This window comes from Oncorhynchus tshawytscha, linkage group LG33 (genome assembly GCF_018296145.1).
Source record: "Oncorhynchus tshawytscha isolate Ot180627B linkage group LG33, Otsh_v2.0, whole genome shotgun sequence".
NCBI lineage: Eukaryota > Metazoa > Chordata > Actinopteri > Salmoniformes > Salmonidae > Oncorhynchus > Oncorhynchus tshawytscha.
The window spans coordinates 4719693-4730060 of NC_056461.1; the positions used below are offsets into that span (position 1 = coordinate 4719693).

The 10368-nt window shown below is 41.7% G+C and overlaps 1 pseudogene; it reads right to left on the reverse strand.

Annotated features, from left to right (window-relative positions):
• Positions 1-567: 567 nt before the first annotated feature.
• On the reverse strand, positions 568-7436 carry LOC112230547 (annotated as a pseudogene).
• Between the last annotated feature and the right edge of the window lie 2932 nt (positions 7437-10368).

Consider the following 10368-nt stretch of genomic DNA (forward strand, 5'->3'; position numbering starts at 1 on the left):
ATATTATCTACATAGAGAGGGTTTAAAATGGGTCAAGGTAAAAAGATTCATGCACTCAGGCGCTCTCATTGGTTGTAAAGGCTGGACAAAGACGTACAGTATATTATCTACATAGAGAGGGTTTAAAATGGGTCAAGGTAAAAGATTCATGCACTCAGGCGCTCTCCTTGGTTGTAAAGGCTGGACAAAGACGTACAGTATATTATCTACATAGAGAGGGTTTAAAATGGGTCAAGGTAAAAAGATTCATGCACTCAGGCGCTCTCCTTGGTTGTAAAGGCTGGACAAAGACGTACAGTATATTATCTACATAGAGAGGGTTTAAAATGGGTCAAGGTAAAAAGATTCATGCACTCAGGCGCTCTCATTGGTTGTAAAGGCTGGACAAAGACGTACAGTATATTATCTACATAGAGAGGGTTTAAAATGGGTCAAGGTAAAAAGATTCATGCACTCAGGCGCTCTCCTTGGTTGTAAAGGCTGGACAAAGACGTACGGTATATTATCTACATAGAGAGGGTTTAAAATGGGTCAAGGTAAAAAGATTCATGTACTCAGGCACTCTCCTTGGTTGTAAAGGCTGGACAAAGACGTACAGTATATTATCTACATAGAGAGGGTTTAAAATGGGTCAAGGTAAAAAGATTCATGCACTCAGGCGCTCTCCTTGGTTGTAAAGGCTGGACAAAGACGTACAGTATATTATCTACATAGAGAGGGTTTAAAATGGGTCAAGGTAAAAAGATTCATGCACTCAGGCGCTCTCCTTGGTTGTAAAGGCTGGACAAAGACGTACAGTATATTATCTACATAGAGAGGGTTTAAAATGGGTCAAGGTAAAAAGATTCATGCACTCAGGCGCTCTCATTGGTTGTAAAGGCTGGACAAAGACGTACAGTATATTATCTACATAGAGAGGGTTTAAAATGGGTCAAGGTAAAAAGATTCATGCACTCAGGCGCTCTCATTGGTTGTAAAGGCTGGACAGTTTAAGCATCTCCTCTTGCTCCTCCTTTTCTTCCTCTTCCCTCTTCTCCCGTGCCTCTCCCTCCACGTGGGACCCCACCATCAGCTGGTACACCGTCATCCCCACCACCGCACCAATGAAGGGGGCAAAGATGGGCACAAAGAACCAGTAGGAATAAGCTCTGTGGGAGACCAAGACAGAGACAGGGTTGTATGTCTATGCAGAGTAAATAGTGAGAGCAGAGTATCTTTAATAACTTATGGTAAGATAAAACTTCCCATAAGACATGCTTTATTTAAGTCATTATTAGAAAGAAAACACAGAAAGCAAAAAAACAGGAGAAAAACCCTAAGGAGACTCACGTGAAGACCTCGCTACCCCAGCCAGCCAGGGCAGTAAATATGCGTGGGCCCAGGTCTCTGGCAGGGTTGAAGCCCATGGACAGACCGATGACCAGCACCACATAGCCCACCGTGAAGGCCTCCAATCCCCGGTGAATAGGGTTGTTGTAGGGGTCCACAATGGCCAGGATACACATGATCAGGGCAGCCATGCCTATCATCTGTAACACAGCCAGGCTCAGTTGAATATGGTTGTTGTGTGTTTTGTTGATTAAATGTGCTTGTTGTTGTTATATACTATGGTTTCCATACAGGATATTAGTCCATATAACTTATTGTGATTCAGAGACTGTCCTAATATGGATGCACTAATATACTATAATATTGTGAATGTACCTGGTCAAAGAACCCATTAACCAGAGTGAGATGTTTGGAGGGATAGGTAGCAAAGATCCCAGCAGTGGCATTCTCCCCCTAAACGATCAGTGTTCCTTGGCCGTAGTCCCACAATGCATCTGGAGAAACCATGGTAACATATAAGATACCACATTGTGTGTGGTACAGTACCATCTACATTAGCTGTATAACCTTGAAACTCCCTTAGGGAGAAAATAACCGTTTTTTAAGTCTAAACTTTGAAAGTCTTGAATGTTTTCAGTGGAACATGGCAACTAGAAAAACTGTTGTTGTTGTTTGGACATTTATCATCAAAAAACATTTCCAAATTCCCCTCACCAAAATACATGCCAAATATGATCCCAGATCCCAGGAAGGCCCCCAGAGTCTGGAATAAGAAAAACACAGGGAACTTCCTCCAAGGTTCTCTCCCCAATAGACAGAGAGCGAAGGTTACAGTTGGGGTCCGGTTGGCCTCGTGTGACAAAGAACAATTTGGCAAATGGTGAATGGCCATTTCTCAGTTTCATTCTATTCCATTTTCTCTGAGTAAGAAACACCCAAGACCATCATCCCTCTTTAAACCAAGTCTCCTCCTGATTTTCTCTAAATGAGAGAAAACAACCCGAGCATATCAAGACCATAGATGATTCTCTTAAAACCTTTTCTCAGAGGGGAATAAAGGACCCGAGACTATCTGCCATAATAGTAGACTCATAATAGTAGACTCAGTAAATACCTGTTAGGATGGCAGATCTCTGTGACACACAGTAAATTGGAGCGATGAAAAGGCCCCGAAAATGATCCCATGAAGCTACAGTAGATTTGCCCTTTAAAACATTGAAGTAGAAAACCTAATGAACTGTTCAGACTGCGCATTCACGTAGGTGTCGGTCTCCCTCCTCTCACCTTGCGTTTGCAGCTTAAATTGCGGCATGGTAGGAGGTCCCTAATTATACAAGTCTTATTTTCACAGCTGCCATCTGTGTTAGAGGGCGACAGCCTCATTATGAAGGCATTGAAGACGTGGGCACAAGTGAACTGCGACACTCTCTGTGCTGCCTGCCTTTTGATTTGCTTTTATTGTGAATGAAGAAATAACTCAATTTGTAATTTCACACTTTCCTTTCATTCATGGACCCAATAACTTTGAAATTTGAGGGGCAAGCGAGTGTCATTCTTTGTTCCTCTGTATGCCTCTCGGATTTCCACTGTTTGCAGTTCTCTCTCTCTCTCTCTCTCTGTCTCCTGTCTCTAAATATTGGAGTTGAAATTACTGTTAGTTTACATTAGGTAGAATGTGTCTATCACAATAGTTTAACTGATCACTCCCAATAGACTTGCTACTATAAGACAGTAATGTCTGGACTAATGAAAACTCTTCTTTTCCTTTGATTTCAGAGGAAATAAGAGTGATAATGTGCCCCCATCACCTGAGACCTGTCCGCTGACCAGTATGCCCAATGTGGCAGCGAAGCCAAAGGCAAAGTTGACGGTGAGGAGCACTCCATGGGAGCCACCACTCAGCACCAGCTGGGCCACTGCACCACAGCCAAACATCTACAGGGAGAGGAGAGAGACATGTGAGATGAGAGAGACTCTGCATGGGTTACCAAAGCAATGTGAACATTGTAATGTGTTGTTGTGTTACATTTTGTTGATGTTTACACTGACCACCGCCATAAAGGAATAGACTATATATGAGGGTCATCTTCATCATCAACAAGTTTACTATGGCATGCGCATCACATTCAGATAGTCTGTAACTATCTGTGTAGACATTTTCTGTGTAGATTATTGAGAATGGAGGATGCATAGAGAACAGCCTGTTCCAGTCCAGTCTCTTTCTGCTTTAGTCAGCTTGTTGTCCGGCCAAAAAAAATGTCCAATCAACTTTTGTCTGAGTGCCTTGTGCACTCAGGATCCCAAAAATGCCTGTGGTCGAGCGGTGGTCCAGTACTTATTTCAAATGAGTTTTAAGACTTTAGGTCTGTATAGCGCTCAGATAAACAGACAGAGGGTAGAAAATAGGTCACCAAAGATGGTAAACACCTCCAACCGTTTGACCTGAGTGCCACCCTTCTTTCTGTGCCATTAAGCTTACTACAGATCTTGGAGTGTGGCTTACATTGACCGTATGGCTTACAGTGTGACCGTATGGCTTACAGTGTGGCTTACAGAAGCCGTGCTTGTGTCGTTTTGAATGTGCTACGGAGCCCATGGGTGGTGTGTATGTGTGTTGATATGGGTTTGCTGCGGAGCCCAGGGGTGGTGTGTATGTGTGTTGATATGGGTTTGCTGCGGAGCCCAGGGGCCGTGGTGGTGTGCAGTGGGGTTCGCTGGTTGGCTGATTATCTGGCACAGGCATACAGTTGTCAGAAGTTTACATACACCATAGCCAAATACATTTACACTAAGTTTTTCACAATTCCTGAAATTTAATCCTAGTAAAAATCCCCTGTCTTAGGTCAGTTAAGATCACCACTTTATTTTAAGAATGTGAAATGTCAGAATAATAGTAGAGAGAACAATTTATTTCAGCTTTTATTTCTTTCATCACATTCCCAGTGGGTCAGAAGTTTACATACACTTAATTAGTATTTGGTAGCATTGCCTTTCAATTGCTTAACTTGGGTCAAACATTTCGGGTAGCCTTTCACAAGCTTCCCACAATAAATTGGGTGAATTTGGGCCCATTCCTCCTGACAGAGCTGTTGTAACTGAATCAGGTTTGTAGGCCTCCTTGCTGGCACATGCTTTTTCAGTTTTGCCAACACATTTTCTATAGGATTGAAGTCAGGGCTTTGTGATGGCCACTCCAATGCCTTAACATTGTTGTTCTTAAGCCATTTTGCCACAACTTTGGAAGTAAGCTTGGGGTCGTTGTACATTTGGAAGACCCATTCACAACCAAGCTTTAACTTCCTGACTGATGTCTTGAGATGTTGCTTCAATATATCCACATAATTTTCCATCCTCATAATGCCATCTATTTTGTGAAGTGCACCAGTCCCTCCTGCAGCAAACCACCCCCACAACATGATGCTGCCACCACCGTGCTTCACGGTTGGGATGGTGTTCTTCAGCTTGCAAGCCTCTCCCTTATTCCTTCAAACATAATGATGGTCATTATGGCCAAACAGTTATTTTTCTTTCATCAGACTAGAGGACAAGAAGTACGATCTTTGTCTCCATGTGTAGTTGCAAACCGAAGTCTGGCTTTTTTATGGCGGTTTTGGAGCAGTGGTTTCTTCCTTGCTGAGCGGCCTTTCAGGTTATGTCGATATAGGACTCGTTTTACTGTGGATATAGATACTTTTGTACCTGTTTCCTCCAGCATCTTCACAAGGTCTTTTGCTGTTGTTCTGGGATTGATTGGAACTTTTCGCACCAAAGTACGTTCATCTCTATGAGACAAAACGCGTCTCCCTCCTAAGCGGTATGACGGCTGCGTGGTCCCATGGTCTTCATACTTGCGTACTATTGTATGTACAGATGAACGTGGTACCTTCAGGCGTTTTGGAAATTGCTCCGAAGGATGAACCAGACTTGTGGAGGTCTACAATTGTTTTTCTGAGGTCTTGGCTGATTTCTTTTGATTTTCCCATGATGTCAAGCAAAGAGACACTGAGTTTGAAGGTAGGTATTGAAATACATCCACAGATACACCTCCAATTGACTCAAATGATGCCAATTAGCCTATCAGAAGCTTCTAAAGCCATGACATAATTTTTTGGAATTTTCCAAGCAGTTTAAAGGCACAGTCAACTTAGTGTATGTAAACTTCTGACCCACTGGAGTTGTGATACAGTGAATTATAAGTGAAATAATTTGTCTGTAAACAATTGTTGGAAAAATTACTTGTGTCAGGCACAAAGTAGATGTCCTAACCGAATTACCAAAACTATAGTTTGTTGACAAGAAATTTGTGGAGTGGTTGAAAAATGAGTTTTAATGACTCCAACCTAAGTGTATGTAAACTTCCGACTTCAACTGTATATTCAACCAAGCAGTGGATCATACAGAAACATACTTTGGTGCCGAGTGTCCATGGAAAGATATAAAGCTTTCTACATGCATTTGATCAAGAGTGTGTTGTGGTAGGTGGGTTATGGTGGCTATTGAAGATCCTAGCTAGATATCTACCTGTGGAGCTTTCTTTAGAGCAGAGAAGACCTGCCTTCAGGCATCCACGGCCAGGGGAGTTGTGTTTGCCAGGGGGGCATAACGCTTCACTCAATAGGGTGTCCAAACAGCGGATCAGACATAAGTTACACCTCTCACACTGCAGGCTAGGAATATACCAGATGGCATGTCCACCCCCTCTCGTATCTTCGCTCCAGCTACTGTTGTTGTGCTGTGTGGTGGTTACCATTGGAAATGGTTGATACCAGGTTGCTGTTTGTGTTTAATCTCACATGCTTTATTTGGATTGAGCTGAATACCAATGAGGATGCTAGTGCCTTTCAGTTACCTACGTGAACGAGTTGGTTCCATGACAATTATCTTTCACCTTGGAGGGCAGTATACGATTCTATTCTATTCTGTAGGCTTGTCTCATATTGGCTAGGTTTTGAGTTCTCCCTACAGCGGTATGCATGTGAATATGTTTGTGCATTAATTATAGATACATTTCTATATTTTACAAAACACAGTGAATCCGTGTAAATGTGGAATGTAATATCAACAAGGAAGTATTAATAATTATCTGATGACTTCACTTTCTCTCAGAATGATTTACCTGGTTACATGGAAAACAATATTATTTAAATGTATTAATTTAAAGTAAAGGGTGTTCATTTTCAGTGTAAGTCTTCGACATGAAAAACAAAGTCAGATGATTTAAAATACTTAATAAACAATCAATTGGGTTAATAACCTCCCTCATCTAGATTTTGGAGGACATTCTTTTCACACCCACAAGCTGTCAATCAGCTCCTACTTGTTGGATAGCTAATGATAGTATGGCACTGTGTTTCCTATTGACAGTCACACACTCATAACACTCTGAGGTCGATGTCTGGTGACATCCCATTATATTAAATAAAAACCTGTGTGTTTACGCTAGAGACTTCCTGTTTTTTTTGCACGAGCTGCATTTCAATCCACTGAATCTACTGATGTAGATCTCCGCTTCCCAAGATGGGTGTTTGTCAGACATGAGAGGATGCCGAAATGTTCCCTTTCACAAAAACGTCTGTAAAGTCTTAACGTTTTGAGCTAGAAGCTATTTGGACGATCCAAAAATGAGACTCTCACGAACGCAGACATGTTAGCTGTTTTGCTCTAAGATGCCCACAAGGTTAATAAGACTTGTCGGAAGGTAACCTGGTACTGGGCGGTAAAAATGAATAGAAGTGAATAGGGGGTAGAATGTGCCAAAACTAAAGGGGTTAAATACAGGTCTCAGATATAGCAAAAACACTTCAAAGCATACTTCCTTCCCTATGACCATCTTAAAACAATTTCATATGTTAGCTTAGTAGATATCGCCCTCTAAAGGCTTAGACTCAAGAGAAGGGTTTTATTTACATAGGTAATGCTACTCTAGTGACGTAGAACAGTCCCCACTCACCACGAGAATCAGGGTTCCCAAGCACTCTGCCAGAGCCTGGCGTAGCAACATGTGGCGGATCTGAAAGGTCCTCACTAGCTTGTCCATAAGTGCCTTCTGTTTTCCCATGAAGCAGCTGTGACAGGGTCGTCCAGTGAGAACGGGGTCGGTGGCAGAGGCTCAGGGATGACTAGGAATGTGTGTGAAGGAGGGCTGTGTGTCGACTCTAAGATCTCAGAAAAGGATCCCTCCCTTGTTAAAAAATAAAAATAAAAAACACAGCTCTCCTGGATTTTGAACCCCTCCCTACACATCTCCACCCATATTTTCCCCCCTTCATTATTATTGTTTTCAAGTCCTCTTTTTCAACTTTTTCCTCCTCTGCTTTCTTGAAAATGTCCCCCCTTGTTGTGGATTACTGCAACTACTCCACTTGGTGATTTGTAACTTGGTCAAACAGCCCATTTCCGATATATTTTTCAGTAATTTATCTTTTCACTAGTCAGATCAGCTGCAAAAGATCTGATGTGAAAAGTTCTGATGTGATACAGGAAACGGGGGGAGACCACGCCCCCCATCCATATTGACGGGGTTGCAGTGGAGCAGGTCGAGATGTTCAAGTTCCTCTGTGTCTATATCACTAAAGACTTAAAATTATCCTAACACACACGCACAGTCGTGAAGAAGGCGCGACAGAGTTTGGCATGGGCCCTCAAAACCTCAAAAGATTATACAATTGAGAGCATCCTGACTGGCTGCATTACTGCCTGGTATGGCAATAGTACCAGTCTTGAACACATGGCGTTACAGAGGTTGTTGCAGACAGCCCAGGACATCTACTATATATCAGGTAGTGTGGAAGGAAGGCCCATAAAACCAATAAAAGGCCCATGTTAACCAATAAAAGTCTAACCGGGGTATCTTGAAGTATCAAAAAAATAGCTTAGTCATTGAACTGCAAATGTTAGAGTTATCTATAGAAACTGACTTTATAGAATACACTGCCTCTTGAAGCCTCCATCCCAAAGAAGCAAAACACTCATACAAGCCTAAAGGAGAAAAAAAACAGAGTAAAAAAAACAGGTATATGAAGGATTTGGAGAATCCAAGAATACACAATAGGGGTTTTTAATACACCCAAAAGGGTAAACCTCGTTGAACGCACGATACCCGTAATACACAATATATAAAGCAGGCAGCATAACAGCTAACATAACAGCTTGTTTATCACCCACATGGTGATTAGCTGTTGGCTATCAAGCGTGGTATCACTTAATTAAACATTCTGTTGGAGAGAGCTTTCAGACAACTCAAAACATAACCGAGCCTACTCCATGTTTCACTGTAGGTATGGTGTTCTTTTCTTTGAAAGCGTCATTTTTTCGTCTGTGAACATAGAGCTGATGTGACTTGCCAAAAAGCTCCAGTTTTGATTAATCTGGCCAAATGACATTCTCCCAGAAGGACTGTGGTTTGTCAATATGCATTTTAGCAAATTCCTGTTTAAAAAAAAAGTTTTACTTTCAAAAGTGGAGTCCTCTTGGGTCTTCTTCCATGGAGCCCACTTTGCTGAAAAAGTGACGGATGGTGCAATTAAATCAAATCAAATGTTATGTCACATACACATGGTTAGCAGATGTTAATGCAAGCGAAATGCTTGTGCTTCTAGTTCCGACAATGCAGTAATATCCAACGAGTAATCTAACCTAACAATTTCACAACAATTACCTTATACACACAAGTGTAAAGGAATGAATAAGAATATGTACATAAACAAAATGGTATAGAATGGCATAGGCAAGATGCAGTGGATGGTATTGATTACAGTATATACATATGAGATGAGTAATGTAGGGTATGTAAACGTATAAAAGTGGCATTGTTTAACCTGTTGCGTCGAGCCATCCCGGATCCGGGATCGTGAATACAGCCTCAAGCTCATTACCATAACGCAACGTTAACTATTCATGAAAATCGCAAATGAAATGAAATTAATATGCTAGCTCTCAAGCTTAGCCTTTTGTTAACAACACTGTCATCTCAGATTTTCAAAATATGCTTCTCAACCATTGCAAAATAAGCATTTGTGTAACAGCTAGCGCACCTAGCGTAGCATTTAGCGTTAGCATTAGCAGGCAACCTCTTCACAAAAACCAGAAAATCATTCAAATAAAATCATTACCTTTGAAGAACTTCAGATGTTTTCAATGAGGAGACTCTCAGTTAGATAGCAAATGCTCAGTTTTTCCTGAAAGATGATTTGTTTAGGAGAAATTGCTCCGTTTGGTGCGTCACGTTTGGCTACCAAAAAAACCCGAAAATTCAGTCTTCAAAACGTCTAACTTTTTTCCAAATTAACTCCATAATATCGACTGAAACATGGCAAACGTTGTTTAGGACCAATCCTCAAGGTGTTTTTCACATATCTCTTCATGATATATCGTTCGTTGAAAGCCTCCTCTCTCCTCTCAATCAGTGGATGACTGCGTGCAGCTTGTAGATTACGCACCAATTTACACAAAGGACACTGGGCGGACCCGTGGTAAATGTAGTCTCTTATGGCCAATCTTCCAATGATATGCCTACAAATACGTCACAATGCTGCAGACACCTTGGAGAAACGATAGGAAGGGCAGGCTCATTCCCGGCGCATTCACAGCCATATAAGGAGACAATAGAAAACAGAGCTTCGAAAATTCTGCCCATTTCCTGGTTAAAGTATCATCTTGGTTTCGCCTGTAGCATGAGTTCTGTGGCACTCACAGATAATATCTTTGCAGTTTTGGAAACCTCAGTGTTTTCTTTCCAAAGCTGCCAATTATATGCATAGTCGAGCATCTTTTCGTGACAAAATATTGCGCTTAAAACGGCACGTTTTTTAATCCATAAATTAAAAGAGCGCCCCCTATATCCAAGAAGTTAAAGTGGCTAGTGATACATTACATTAAGATGGCAAGATGCAGTAGATGGTATAGAGTACAGTATATACATATGAGATGAGTAATGCGACTCGGGTAGTTGTTGTCCTTGATGATCTTTTTGGCCTTCCTGTGACATCGGGTGGTATAGGTGTCCTGGGGGGCAGGTAGTTTGCCCCCAGTGATGCGTTG